The sequence below is a fragment of the Cyprinus carpio genome, chromosome B1, assembly GCF_018340385.1.
Source record: "Cyprinus carpio isolate SPL01 chromosome B1, ASM1834038v1, whole genome shotgun sequence".
Lineage (NCBI taxonomy): Eukaryota > Metazoa > Chordata > Actinopteri > Cypriniformes > Cyprinidae > Cyprinus > Cyprinus carpio.
This window is the reverse complement of record NC_056597.1, coordinates 33,094,145-33,109,649: the sequence shown is the minus strand read 5'-3', so window position 1 is coordinate 33,109,649 and position 15,505 is coordinate 33,094,145. Positions and strand designations below refer to the sequence as shown.

At 39.5% G+C, this 15,505-nt stretch overlaps 1 pseudogene; it reads left to right on the top strand.

Moving 5' to 3' along the window:
- The window catches only part of LOC109092185, a 31,857-nt pseudogene extending 28,542 nt beyond the window's left edge, over window positions 1-3,315 (top strand).
- Window positions 3,316-15,505: the final 12,190 nt, after the last annotated feature.

Sequence of the window (15,505 nt, the reverse complement as noted above, 5' to 3'; positions counted from 1 at the left end):
GCCATTTCAGTAAAATGGCCTCACCCACTTTGAGTATTTTTGTGTGCTGGACTGATGATGGAACTTCAACTAGGTTTTGACAACTTTCACTAATAAGACTCTAGAGAACTTTTTTGCCCTGTTTTGGTTCCGATTGAGTGAAAAACGTAGGACTAGTTCACAAAAGTCTGTTTTAAATGACATAAATGCAATTTTGTACATCTTGAGCCAAGGATTCCAATGATACCATTGTGTCTGCTACAAACGTCTAGGTCTAGGTGTTGTGAGTGTTTTCGCATTTAAATCACTGTAACTCACTGGGTGAGTCTTTGCCAGTCTCCTCAAATTGAGACCTACCATCTGGCCAAGTTTCAAGTCTCTAGGCCTTATGGTTTTGTCTGTACAATGTTTTACAGCAGAATAATAATAATAATCCTTACAATTACAATAGGGTTCTGGTGCTTCACGCTTGAACCCCTAATAATCAGCATTCTGGGTTTCTGATCCATGTTGTGAAGGTTAAGAAGAATGACTTTATTGCATTTAATGTTCATCTGTGAGTAAATTCTGTATGTTTGTTCACAGTGATAACAATGGAAACATGAGTGATACGGAGGTGAGGAAGAGCGTCCCGGTGCAGTTCGCCGTTGATCTGGCGATCAGTCTGTGAGTCACATCAAAAACATCTGTCCTTGTGTTTCAGTTTGATCTGCTCTTCACCTCTGAATGACTAAAACTAAAACCTAACACGAAGTCTACACCTGACGCGAATGGTGCGTTTGACGCATTCAGTGTAGACAGCCTCATGGACACACCTGGTGTGAATGTCTAGCTATGTTCATTCTTTTACTAACTAACTAACTAACTAACTAACTAATTAACTAACTAACTAACTATCTTGTAGTTTCTATTTTAAAGGCTTTATTGAAGACAAAAAAACAGCACTATATTGGTTTTATCAGCAGTTATAGCTACAGTATGATCAATCTAAGACAATAATATATATAAAAAAATAATAATAAAACTATGACCAAACAAAATGTTACTGTTTGTCAGAGTGGCTGAAGACTTTGTTACGTATCTAAACTTCTCTCTGGAGGACAGAGGTCCAAAACCTCTCAACATCACCTACAAGGTCAGAGAGTCAAACAAACATCTGCAGTTTCCCTCAAATACAGCATTTATTTCACGTTACATTACAGTTATCTATCTGAGAACTAGAGTGCAGATGTGACAGGAGGTGGTTCAGAGGGATCATATTGCTGTGTCTGTGTATCTGTATGTGTGTGTGTTTGCAGGTGGAGAATAGTGGTCGTAAAGATCTGCCGGTGTCAGTCATGCTCACCCTGCCCTGTCAAACTCCACATGTGATTTTAACACCTCACACCTTCAGCATGCATGAGGTGCATCACTCTTTCATCAGCTCATACCATCAAATCATCGTGTTTGTTGAATAAACATCTTCTGTTCTTCTCTCCAGAACTCAGTGCTGTGCAGCAAGTCAGATCCACAGGTAAAAGATCATAGAGCCCTTTTACAACTGCTATTAAAACGATCGTTCACCTAACACTCATTTTTCTGTCATAATTCATCTCATCCTCATGCTGGATGATAGAAGACATCTCTTAAAGGGTTAGTTCACCCAAAAATGAAAATTAGCCCATGAATTACTCACTCTCAAGGCATCCTAGCCCTAACTGCCATTAAACAGCTTGGAAGATGAAGATAATTTTTTAATATAACGCTGACTGGACTCGTCTGAAAGAAGGACATCATATACTGTACGCCTAGGATGGATTGAGGGTGAGTAAATAATGGGCTAATTTTCATTTTTGGGTGAACTATCCCTTTAAAATATCTTCTTTAGGTGAAAATATTTTCTGAAGAAAGAAACTTTTTAGGGGAATGATCCCTTTAATATCAGATCACATCCAGTCACAGTAAACACGTCTAAAACACATCTCATTCTCCACTTCTGCCCACTTGATTCTATTGTTTCAGGATGGTCACTGCGGGAAGTTTGAGTGTTCTCAGTTTGATCTGAAGAAATCTTCAGCAGTTCACTTCAACCTGACAGCAGACGCAAGACTCCAGAACGTGAAAGAAAGAATACGAGAGCGTGAGTGATGAACTACAGCACTGCACAATCACAGACACGTGAAACATGCATCCACAGACACACACATGCTGTCATTCATCTGACGAAAGCAGGGTGTTCAAGAGTTATTAAGTTTAAAAGCTTATGTTGATCCCAAACTGTTTTTTTCTTCTGCTGTAGAAATATTCCTTCTACGAGTTCAGGAAAGATAATGTGTTCAGTATCAGCGCTGAGCTCAACTACAACACAAGCCTCTACAACCAGACGTCAAGCGAACTGAAGGTGAATCCACATCAGACATGAACCAATGATTAGCTGCTGTTTTATGTCACGCTAGCGCCAGACAGGTCTGAGATCAGCAGGTGTGCAATACCTGGAGGTCATTCACATAACCTGCAGTCCATTTCACAGTTTCAGAGCCTTTAAAATGAATCAGACACTGATGAAGCTTCTACTAGAACATAATGAAACATTCAGCACTGGTAAAGCTATGATTGATGTTGTGCTTGTGCTGCCCTCTACAGACGAGCAGCTGCAGCACAGACTGTGTGTGATTATCAGTGTGAGTCTGAACTCACAGCACACACCTGCAGCTCATGAGCTCGTCTGACAGTATTAGAGAGGCAGACTGTTCTATCACATATTTTTAACAAGAAAATATTGTTTTTTCTTTCTGCAGTACAATCCCCACAGATCCCAGGTACCCACTGTACTTCTATACTTTTATTTTTACACTCTACTAGTATTTTATGTGGTGTTTATGTATTTAAAATAATACATTTTATATAAAAATCTTACTAGTGTCAGTGGTTGTGATGATTTTTCTCAGACTGAGGTGAAGGTGGAGTTTGTCATTCCTCCCAGTCGAATGCTGATTGTCTGCACTGGTGCAGTGGGCGGGTTCTTCTTCCTCATTATCATATTGATCCTTCTGCTGAAGGTAAGAACCAATCAATTCACCTTACAGTTGATCCATCATTCACCTCTTAAATTCTTATCTAATCTGTGTGTGTGTGTGTGTGTGTGTGTAGTGTGGGTTTTTTAAACAAAAAGGGTTTTATGAGTTTGTTCAAGTGGATGAAAATGTAACTGCGGCTGAAGACTCTTCTATCATGAACATAAATGCTAAAGAAAACGCTGAGAACGACAGCACAGAGAAAGAGAACGGAGCGAGAGAGACAAGCCCCAGTCCTGACCCTCCAAACACAGACCAATAAAATCTCACTTTATTTCCACACAGCAAAAGTGATTTAAAGATGTTTGCCAAATATTTAGATGTTAGGTGGTGTTGAATGGTGTTTTAAAGGTCTAGTTGTATGAAGATATGATTTAAGGTTCAGTATGTTTAGTTCAGTGATATACAGCATGTTTAGCTTGTTTATGTCTTGATCTAGTGACTTAAATTGTAGTTTATTTATGATAACTCAGTTTTATTCAGATTATATGGGCCTTTTTCTATAAAAAAGTATTGAGTTATTATTGTTTTTATTGATTTTTGGTAGATGGCATCTTTGTAGCTGATTTAACACTTATGCACTGTTGGTAGTTTAAGAGAGAGAGGAGAGGCCTAAAACAAGAATATCTTCCATGTTAATGCTAATTGCAAACTTCAATGTTCGTTTTTTGTTCTTGATCTATCTTTTTAATCTCAAAGAAAGTGTTCTGTAAGTAACCTTCACACAGAATATTGTTAGTCATTTGAAGAAGAGAAATGAATAATCAGTATAAATAAATCAGTTAACTGAATGAGATATTGAGTCATTATGTAGATGTTTTTTATGGCACTATCACAAGACAAATAAAAAATCAGCAAACAACACACATTTAATCGACAGAGAATATAAAACAATCCACAAATTTACTGAAAAAACTTTCAGTACACAAAAACTCCATAAAGCATTTTTGAATGAGAGTTCCTTAAATTCAGTATGGCCTCTTAACATGATTAAGGTCTTTTATCATCCACTCCAATAGAACATAAAATTGTGTTTATTGTAAGTGCGCTGCAGTTTTGTTGTCTGTCCCTTTAAATGCTTGTGCAGACGGATGCGGATTGGGCTGTCAGTGGTTTTCAAAAAAAAAAAAGATATGATAAGGATTCAGTATGTTAGTTCAGTGATATACAGCAGGTTAGGCTTGTTTAGGTCTTGATCTAGTTTTATCACTCAACAGCTGGAAGCAGAACAAAACGAATTAAACTCTGGAAGTGATTTAAAACAGCATTGTTCCTCTGTGCCATTATCATTAAAGTTGAGGTGTGGATTTCAGAGGCTGCAGTGTATTCAGGCCTGTTTCTAGGCGTAGGCGAGCTAGGCGGTAACCTAGAGCTCCACCAGCTGGAGGAGTGCGAATTAGGAGGTATACTGGGGCTACATTATTATCAGGGTTGTGATAAAGAGTGGCACTGCCACCCTGAAATATGATTGCCGCCCCACTGCATCCCCCAACCTCATTGTGCTGGAGTGCTGTCAATCTGACGATGCCTGTATGATTGTGTTTCAGATGAATGTCACTTGATGATTGTTTTTTGGTTGTGTAGATCTAAGTGATTGTGCTCAAAAACACCTTTTTTTCAAATGGGGTCAGTACTTTGGTAAAGTACCTTTTCAAAGTTCAAAGGCCAATTTAAAGTATAAGTACAGTAAGAAGTGCACAAAATTAGTATTTTGCTAAGGCAGTATTTGTGGATTTGTAACAGTCTGTTGAATAATTTTTCATAAATTGGTTGTGAATTTTTGCATTTTTGCATTGTTGAATTGTTAATGTGTTGTGTAATATTCCCATATAAAACTTTAACGTTGAAATAAAAAATATTGGTGTAGTAAAAGTCACTAATTCAAAAGATCAATAAATCCTTTATTAAACCGATTCTTTACAGAAGTGTTGAACAGCGCTTAATGGGAGCAGCGTCATACACACAGAGGAGCATCGCGTCATTTAAAGGGAAGATCACGTCAAAGAGTAACAAAGGAATAAGTATCTGGATTCTGATTACTTTTGTGTGACTGATCAAGCTTTTTTTTAAGTAGTTTGTGGTAACAAAGGTTTTTATAGGTTTGGATGAAATAATAATAAAAAAAAAACAAACAAAAAAACAGACACTTTAAATCAGGGATCCTCAAATCTGGCTCTTGAGATCCACTCTCGAGTTTATCTCTAACCCTAATCAAACACACCTGAGCATGCTAATCAGTGTCTTCAGGATCTTTAGGGTGCTTCTCAAAGGCAAGGATCCTTGGAAGGCAGCCTTTGTTTTGTGTCCTTCATTCAGCTGAATTTTAGGGATGCATGGGATGTATCCTCCATGACCTTCAATCACCCACAGTCCTTCGTACACATTCCATTTCTTGAAAATAAACTGAGCTTGTCTGAATTTATTATGAAATGTAAGACAAAAATAATGTTTTCGGACATGAAAGGATAGATGTTATCTTTTGTTTTGGTGTAAATTACTTACTAAACGCTAAATTGCCAATAATGTAAGTCACGGGGAGACTAGATGACTGTGATTCATTGTACTGCATTAATAGAAGACAAAATAATATAAAGATTTGTAATACAAAGTATTTTTCCAAAACAAAGTTTTATTGGTGTTTTTGTGCCGTGACGGTGAGGGCGGGAACATATGTGACACAGCCATGCACACTTACTAGGCCGTCTCATTCTAGCGTTTAATGCTGAGGAGGACTCTAGCCTACAAGACTCTGAGGGACTGAACAAGGAAGGACACAGCCTTCGGTTGAGAAGCACTCTTAGAAAATCAGGCAGGGGAGTTTGATCAGGGTTGGAGCTAAACTCTGCAGTGCACTGGCCCTTCAGGGCACGATTTGAAGAACACTGCTTTAAATCAACATTTCAAACAACAACAAAAACAACAAAACAATTAAACAAAAACAAACAAATAAAAAAAAAGATAAAAACAAAAATTAGTCATTAATAATATGTAAACTTATCCAAATACCAGATTTATGCATTGTATCTACACTCTAGTCTGGACTGATGCATAAGCATTCTAGTCACGTGCCTATGCTCAAACATTCAGGGGAATAACAATGAAGAGAAATATATATTTTATAGGCTACTACGGGCTGCCTACAGCAGCACAAGAACTACAACCCCTTAAAATGTAATTGATTATGGAGATATATTGTACATGCATGCTGCATTTTCCATCCTGCGTCATGTAGATTCAGTTTACCATGCATCACTACGATTCATAACAAATACAAAGTCCCTTACCCATCACTGCATTCTTTATGATTTAGTTGGTTGGACATCACTTAAAATTCGTAGACAACAGCACTGGTATATCTTTATTTATAAAGCTATACTTGGCAAATTTCCACTGTACCTCTGTAACCTCCTCTCTGTTTGCTCTGGTACCTATCAGCTACGCTCCTCAAAGTGGTTGCTTTTTAATGTGCCACGAGTTACAACCGAATTGGGAAAAACTGCCTTTTCTTATTTAGCACCTTGGGGGTGGAATAATCTACAAAAAGAGCTAAAGTTAGAAACCCTTATGTCCTTAAATGAATTTAAAACTACTATAAAGAGTGTTGTGATGGAGACATGTTCTTGTTTTTCTTAAGAGTCTCATTGTGTTTTATATTTTTAATTTTTAATATTTTGTACTTCTTTTTATTGTTAAAAATGTACTTTGGTGTTTGTTATGTATGCATTTGTTGTGATTTGGCTGCTACCTTGGCCAGGTCTCTCTTGTAAAAGAGATTCTGAATCTCAATGGGACCTCCTGGTTAAATAAAGGTATAATAAAAAAAATAAAAAAAATATTGAGCAAATAAATTTAAAAAACAATAGGACTAAACATGACAAACTATTTCAGTGTTATCCACCATTTATTATCCACAGAAAGTATGCTCTCTCTCTCTCTCTCTCTCTCTCTCTCTCTATATTTAAAAAACACACACACACACACAAATAAAGTGAATTTTTTTTTAATTTGTCTGAATCTGATCCAGACGTAGTCTTTTACAGAAATGCCACTTCTTCATCTGTTTTTTGTTAATGTTGTTTTTTTTTTTGTGAATTTTGTCAAGTTTTTTTTATTGTATATTATGTTAAGCACATGTGCCTTGGTGAGTGAAATTCTTGGGAGCGTGCAACAGAAATTGCAGAAACAGTTAACATATAACCATACAGACTTCAACAGGTGAAAATATGCAATATGCACATACATATAGTCAGTACACACAGTGTACTATTGGACATACATACAGTTAGCACTACACATTATACACTACACACAGAATGTACACATTCTACATTATGTAGACATATATACGCATGAAAATATGCTAAGGTCAAGTCAAGTCCAGTCATCTTTATTTATATAGCGCGTTAAACAAAAAAGATTGCGTCAAAGCAACTGAACAACATTAATTAGGAAAACAGTGTCAATAATGCAAAATGACAGTTAAAGGCAGTTCATCATTGAATTCAGTGATGTCATCATGCAGCTCAGTTCAGTTTAAATAGTATCTGTGCAATAATTTGCAATCAAGTCAACGATATCGCTGTAAATGAAGTGTGCAACAGAGTGTACGTGGACTGGATACACAAATGTTATGGATGTGCATTGGATGGAAGTTAAAGTGCAGTGTGTGGCATACCATATTGTGGAGTATGCTGTAGGGTGTTTTAGTTCAGACTGTTCATAAGTCGGATAGTCTGAGGGAAAAAGCTATCCCTCAGTCGGCTAGTGCGGGATCGGATACTGCGGAAACGTCTTCCTGAGGGCAGCAGAGAGAGCAGTCTGTGGGACGGATGGCTGGAGTCACTGATGATCCTCCGGGATTTCCTTATACACCGCCTGGTGTAGATGTCCTGGAGGGAGGGAAGCTCACCTCCAACAATGTGGCTGGCAGTTCGCACAACCCTTTTCAGAGCTTTGTGGTTGCCAGGCGGTGCTGTTTCCAAACCAGGCAGCAGAGGTGGGACTTTCAAGTCACATGCAAGTCTTCAAGTCATATACCAAGTCCTCAAAGAGTTAAAGTTAATGAGATAATTAAGTGACTAATTAAATGATGATTGTGCATTAGTGATGAACACCTGCTGTTTCTGAGAAATACAGAGGATCAGATGTTGATGTTTTACTGGTTAAAATCATGCCACCATCATGGAGATCAGTGTTTGCATTAGTTGAGCTCTTGACCCTTTCCTTAACTCAGAGTAATTTGCTTTTAAGCACTTACAATGTTGTTTTATAGCAAGTATTTATGCATTGCCAAATCAAAGCTTTAAGAAGCAGGTGAGCTTACACTTTCTGCCTATAATGCATGATGAATGAACATCATAAAATGGTCTCTCTTTTGTTTATTGACTGACACTCAGCTATTACTGAACTGAAAAAAAAGTCCTATTAAACATGCCACCATAATGTTTTTATATCGAAAAAGAGACTTCTTTCAGATCAGGCTTTTAGACATGGACACTTATCATATGATCCTCAACAGTGGTGACAATAATTTTTCATACTGCAGTGCATGATGGGAGTTTTTCTATGGTGTTACCCAGCATGCATTGCAGTATTAAACATTTTATTGATTGCCACCATTGTTGAGATTCATATGCTGGTTCTTGATGTCTGTGTGCGTCTATCTAGATCTGGACTAAAAAAAAAAAATTAATGCATCGCATATTTAAAATTCATTAGCCATAACTATTTGAGCAGCAATTTTTTTTTCACAGGGTTGATTATGTAAAACATAGACACAGAAAGTTAATTTGATTATAATCAGACTGACTTTTCATTATTATCTCAGCATAAAAAAACAGTTAATATCTGCTCACTGTACAGTATTGATTGTCCTGCTTTATAACACTTAATGTATTGTTACAGAGAGATATCTAACACTGGAGTCAAGGGTCAAGAGCCCAACTTAAGCAAACACTGATCTCCATGATGGTGGTACCAATGTTAACCAATAAAACATCAATATCTGATCCTCTGTAATTCTCAATAACAGCGGGTGTTCATCACCAATGCACAATCATCATTTAATTAGTCAACTAATTATCTCATTAACTTTAACTCTTTGAGGACTTGGGATATGACTTGAAGACTTGCTTGTGACTTGAAAGTCCCACCTCTGATTGTCTGTTTTGCTTTAAGTCTTTGTGGAATTATCTGATGATTTTAGGGCTTGTTTGTGACTTTCTCAGCCCTCTCAGGAAGAAGAGGCGTTGATGTGCCTTCTTCAGCACTGCATCAGTGTGTGTAGACCAGGTGAGATCTTCACTGATGTTAACGCTGAGGAACTTGAAGCTGCTTACCCACTGCTTACCCACATTCAAGTTTCAAGATTGTTTTGGTGCTTGTCTGTTTGTGACAATCATGGACATCAGAGGTAACGGGAAACTTCATCACATAACATTATCAAAAAAACAAAACAAAAAAAAAAAAAAAGTACAGGTAGCCTCTGATTGTGGTTTAATATGTAAAAGATAAACCCGACTGGGTGATACGTAGCATCTTGTAAAACCCTGAAGGAGTTTATTTTATCAAGTTATATAACTCATCAAATAAATACATACATTAAATAATAATATGAGTTTAAATAATTTCAGCTGATCTGCATGCTATTTTAATAATTCAGTTAATAATTCAATATAAAAAAAAGCTTTTAAAAGTTTACTTTAAAAGACTTTTCAAGTTTAAAAGAAAATGAAAGAAAAGGAGTACACACACTCCCTACAGACCCGAAGCGGAGGCTCAGCTAGGAATGTTATTGTTCTAAGTTCATTGTACTATGTTCTGGGAATGCTTTCAACAGCAAGTTTTATTTTAGTTCCCAGAATGTTCTGCTAAAATGTAGGATAACATTCTCTAAAAACATTCTAAAAATGTTTAGTGATAACATTGTTAGAACATTATCCTCTAACATTCTAATAAAGCTCCCCATCACACTAGATGTGGCCTTACCTTGCTCAGAAGTCACATTTTGGTTGAAAGTAAAAACCCAACCTTTGTTTGATGTCACGCTCCAGAGTAAATAACTCCAAAAACAGCATTACCAGCATCACTTACAAAACAGATTGACTTTATTTCTGTCAAATATTTACAAATGTTCTTACTGAGATTAACAGAGGTTTATTTGAGTCGGTGTTTGCTTTAGTTGGGCAATTTGACTCTTGATGTTTTTCTCTAGCTGTTGTAACTATGTTTGTTATGTCAAAAGCAGCAAAAGAAAATGTGGTCAGCTGCTGTTGGCTACTTGCGGATAATAAAGATATTATCACCATGCAGTGATCTGATTACTGATCTCATCTAGAGTCTAATCTATGTGATTAATTTCATACTAGAGATTATAATTTTTAAAACACATTGTACACAAATCATTTTGAACAACTGAATGCTTAGAAACAAACAGACATCAAGAATCAGTGTATGAATCGCAAAAACGGTGACATGCATCTTGCTGCACTGCATTGTGGGTGCATCATACGAAACGCATGCAGGGTTCCAAGAATTCATTGGGGGGGGGGGGGGGGGGGGTTTGGTGTTTGGCTGAAGCTCTGAGGAATCTGAGCAATCTCATCATCACATACAGACTAGCAGCAGCAGAATGGAGATGCACATCTGGATTCTCTTCATGTGGGGTGAGAGATTTCTTTATAAGATACAAATCATCCATTAGTAAGTAATGTTTAAGTTTCTTAGTTGATGTTTGTGTTGGTCTGAGTCATGAGAAGTTTATGTAAAACAATTTGTGTTCATTTAGATGTGTGTGTGTGTGTGTGTGTGTGTTTGAAGAATGTTTTCTTACATTTACATTAAGTTGAAGCGGAGCTCAGCTGTGTGTGTGTGTCTGTGTGTGTGTGTGTGTTTAAGTTATGTTGTCAATAACTCACAGCTGCATGGTTGGTGTTCTGGAGCCAGAGCTCGTTCTCATGAGAAAGGAACGGTGTCGTAACGTTGCTGTGTCTTGTTTTTCTGACTTCTGCAACATGTCCTCCAACCAATACACCTGCAGGTCGTTTGTCCAAATCCCTGAAATACAACCCATCATAGTGTATACTACAATTTCGCCCCGATCGACAACAGGACACTTTCATATTAATGCTTTGTGCTCTTTTATCTGCATCATAATTCAGGTTTCGTATAGCTCAGTTGGTAGAACATTGTGTTATATGACAACATGCAACCATGTGATCATGGGTTTGATTCCAGAGAATGCATGTGCTCATAAAATGTATATGCACTGTAAATCATGATTTTGCATGATTTCTGTGAGGGTAGGTGGTTAGGGGTGGTCATTCGTACAAATTCATATGAGTTAGCCACCTAGTAAAATACGTACAAATTGCAGTGAGATCGGGTTGGACCATGTAAAAAGTCCACAAATTGCATTTAAATAAACACGATTTTGATTGGTAATGACAGTCACACGTCATTTCAGACTTTTCAGACTTTTCTCCTACACTTTTCTCTCACATTTGTCTCCTTTAAGGCTTTAGAAGAGGTCACAACAACTTTACAAAGTGTGTACCAAGTCAAATACTTGACAGCTACTAAATGACGTAAAAACAATCCATAAATGACCAAGTGACCAAGATGGCAGCGCGTACACATCGCGAGGCTCAGCGTCTCTCCAGTTTTTGCAATTTTGCAGTATTTTTCCTGCTCATCTCGGGTCTGTTCGTACTGCACAGCTTTGCTTTAACATCATACACCCGACGGGAGCTTTTGGATATCGGTGAGGACTTTTCCAACAGTTTTATCACCAATCTTCGACTCATCCCTGAGGTCGCCAGAACACCCGAGGCTCCGCACTCTACCCGGCCGGGCGGAAGTGCTCGCAGGCAGCGTCGAGATCGTAAACAAAGGCGGGGGAAGCGCGGAGGTCTAAGAGCTAAGCTAAAGCTAACACCGCTCCGGCTCTCTCTACCGAGCATTTTCCTCGCTAATGTGCGGTCACTGGTGAACAAAATGGATGAGTTACGACTTTGCATCACCCACAGTAAGAGACTTTTGGACTGCAATGTCATGGTTTTCACAGAAACATGGCTTCACAACGACGTACCCGATAATGCTATTGAGCTAGCCGGACGCTACACGCTCTGGGGCAGATAGAACAGTAGATGACTCCGGCAAGACAAAGAGGTGGTGGATTGTGCATTTATGTAAACAAAGCTTGGTGTACGAACACTGTCATTGTTGGGAGACACCACTCAGCTAACCTAGAGTTTCTCATGGTTAAATGTAGACCTTTTTATCTGCCGCGGGAGTTCACTTCCACCATAATAACTGCAGTCTATATTCCACCGGATGCTAATGCCAAGCTTGCTTTGAACGAACTTCATGCAGCCATTAGTAAACAACAGACTGCTCACCCGGAGGCTGCTTTTATTGTCGCGGGTGATTTTAATCACTGCAAATTAAAGACAGTGCTCCCCAAATTCCATCAGCATGTTTCCTGCCACACCAGAGGAGACAAAACTTTGGATCATGTTTACACAAACATTGATGGAGCTTACACCGCGACCCCCCCCTCCCCCACCTCGGACAGTCTGATCACCTTTCCTTATTTCTCACCCCCAAGTATTCACCCCTCATCAACCGTGTGAAGCCATCAGTGAGAACCATCAAAGTGTGGCCATCTGGAGCAGACTCTTTACTTCAGGACAGGTTTCAACACACGGACTGGAGTATGTTTGCTTCTCAGGCTGCCTGTGGCTTTCACACGGACATTGATATCTTTACCTCCTCTGTACTGACTTACATCAACACCACCATTGACAGTGTTACAACAGAAACAAACAGATCACAACATACCCTAATCAGAAGCCATGGATGAACAAGGAGGTGCGAATTCTGCTGAAAGCCCGCACAACCCTGCCTTCAGGTCAGCATGACCAGGGCTAGGCCTAAAAGGGGCATCAAAAAGGCCAAGTACTGCTACAAGCTGAAGGTAGAGGAACACTTTTCCAACTCTGACCCCCTACGCATGTGGCAGGGCTTCCAGGTCATCAGTGACGACAAGTCAAGCAACTCCACTCCAACAGTCACGGATGTCTCCTTCCTTAACGAGCTAAATGACTTTTATGCTCGCTTCAACAGTGACAGCAAGGAGACGGCCACCAAAATCACACACTCAGAAGATCACCAACCTCTCAAACTCACCTCCACCGATGTCCACACTGCATTGAGCCGGATCAACGCACACAAGGCTGCCGGCCCGGACGGCATTCCTGGACGTGTGCTTAGAGCATGTGCAGAGCAGCTTACAGGGGTCTTCACAGACATTTTCAACCTGTCCCTCACCCAAGCAACTGTGCCAACATGTTTTAAGTCCACATCCATTGTGCCAGTCCCAAAACACTCCTCCCCGATGTGCTTAAATGACTACCGCTCTGTAGCACTCACACCCATCATTATGAAGTGCTTTGAGCGATTGGTCCTAGCACACCTCAAAGACTGCCTCCCACCCACACTGGACCCACATCAATTTGCCTACCGCAGAAACAGGAGCACAGAGGATGCAGTATGCACAGTGCTGCACTCTGCACTCACACACCTGGACAATAACAACACATATGTACAGATGTTCAGTTCAGCATTTAACACCGTCATTCCCTCCAAGCTGACCACAAAACTTGGAGACCTGGACATTAACACCTCCCTCTGCAACTGGATCATGGACTTTCTGACCAGCAGACCTCAGCATGTTAGGTCAGGCCACACCCACTCCACCACCATCACACTTAACACCGGCGTACCACAGGGCTGTGTGCTGAGTCCATTCCTCTACTCCCTGTACACCCACGACTGCAAGCCTGTGCGTGGATCCAACTCCATCATTGGGTTTGAGTGTTAGAAGGCGGTGTTTGGACTCATCAGTGACAACGATGAGACTGCCTACAGGGAAGAGGTACAGCACCTGGCCACATGGTGCGCTGACAATAACCTGCTCCTTAACACCAGTAAGACAAAGGAGCTCATTGTGGACTTCAGGAAGAAGAAAGGAAGCATGCATGATCCCATCCACATTAAGGGGATGGTTGTTGAACGTGTCTCCAGCTTCAAGTTCCTGGGACCCACCATCACGGAGGACCTTTCCTGGACCACAAACACTTCCAGCCTGGTCAAGAAGGCTCACCAACGCCTCTTCTTCCTCAGAACACTGAAGAAAAACCAGCTGTCTTCAGCCATAGTGGTGAACTTTTACCGGTGTGCGATCGAGAGCATCCTGACCAGCTGCATCACAGTCTGGTATGGGAACTGCTCGGTGGCTGACCGCAAGGCACTGCAGAGGGTGGTGAAAACTGCCCAACGCATCACAGGGACACCACTTCCTGCTATTGAGGACATCCAGAGGAAACGCTGTCTACGTCGAGCTCGCAGCATTCTTAAGGACTCCTCTCACCCTGACCATGGACTGTTTAACCTCCTGCCCTCCGGGAGGCGCTTCAGGAGCCTCCGGACAAGGACCAGCAGATCCAGGAACAGCTTTTTCCCTACAGCTGTCTCCTTACTGAACTCTGCCCTCTGACACCCCCCACACCATACACACAGACTCCTCCCCCACTTCATCACTACATCTGACCGATTTATTTATTTATTTATTTACAACAAGCAAAAACAGCAAACTTGCTATTACTTGCACTACTGTCTGTTCATCCAGGAACACTGATTAACCCATTTGCACACCGAAATATTTTCTATGCACTTTACTTCCATTGCAATAGTGTAAATTGTTCATATGTTCATATTTCTGCCTATAGTGTACATACACTTCACATATTTCATCTGTATAGTATGTTCATAGTACACCTATCTGTATATCATGCTGATAGTATTTAAAATCTGTAAATTTTGTCCATAATACTTATTTGTATAGTTATTGTACATATTGTAGACCTTGTATATTCTGTACTTACTGCTTATTGCACTTCTGGTTAGATGCTAACTGCATTTCGTTGCCTTGTACCTTACATGTGCAGTGACAATAAAGTTGAATCTAATCTAAATTCAGAGTTTAAGGCTATATTAAGAGTGAATTTATGCAGAAATAAGGTTAACGTTACTCTTAATAGTTGACACACAGTATGAGAATAGAGCTGTACAGGTTATACTCTAGTGCACATCATTTGTTGTTGGAAACTGTAATGTACCCGATGACTTCATCAAAACTGACTCACAGAATTCTTAAAGTCACATTAAATGTCTTATGACTCAAACCTTGACTAATTTGATTATTAACACAGTATATTACATTTACATTTAATCATTTAGCAGACGCTTTTATCCAAAGCGACTTACAAATGAGAACAATAGAAGCAATCAGACCAACGAGAGAACAACAATGGTATACAGGTGCCATGACAAGTCACAGTTAGTCTAGCACAGAACACATAGCCAGGTTTTTTTTTTTTTTTTTTTTTTTTTTAAGAATATGATAGACAAGA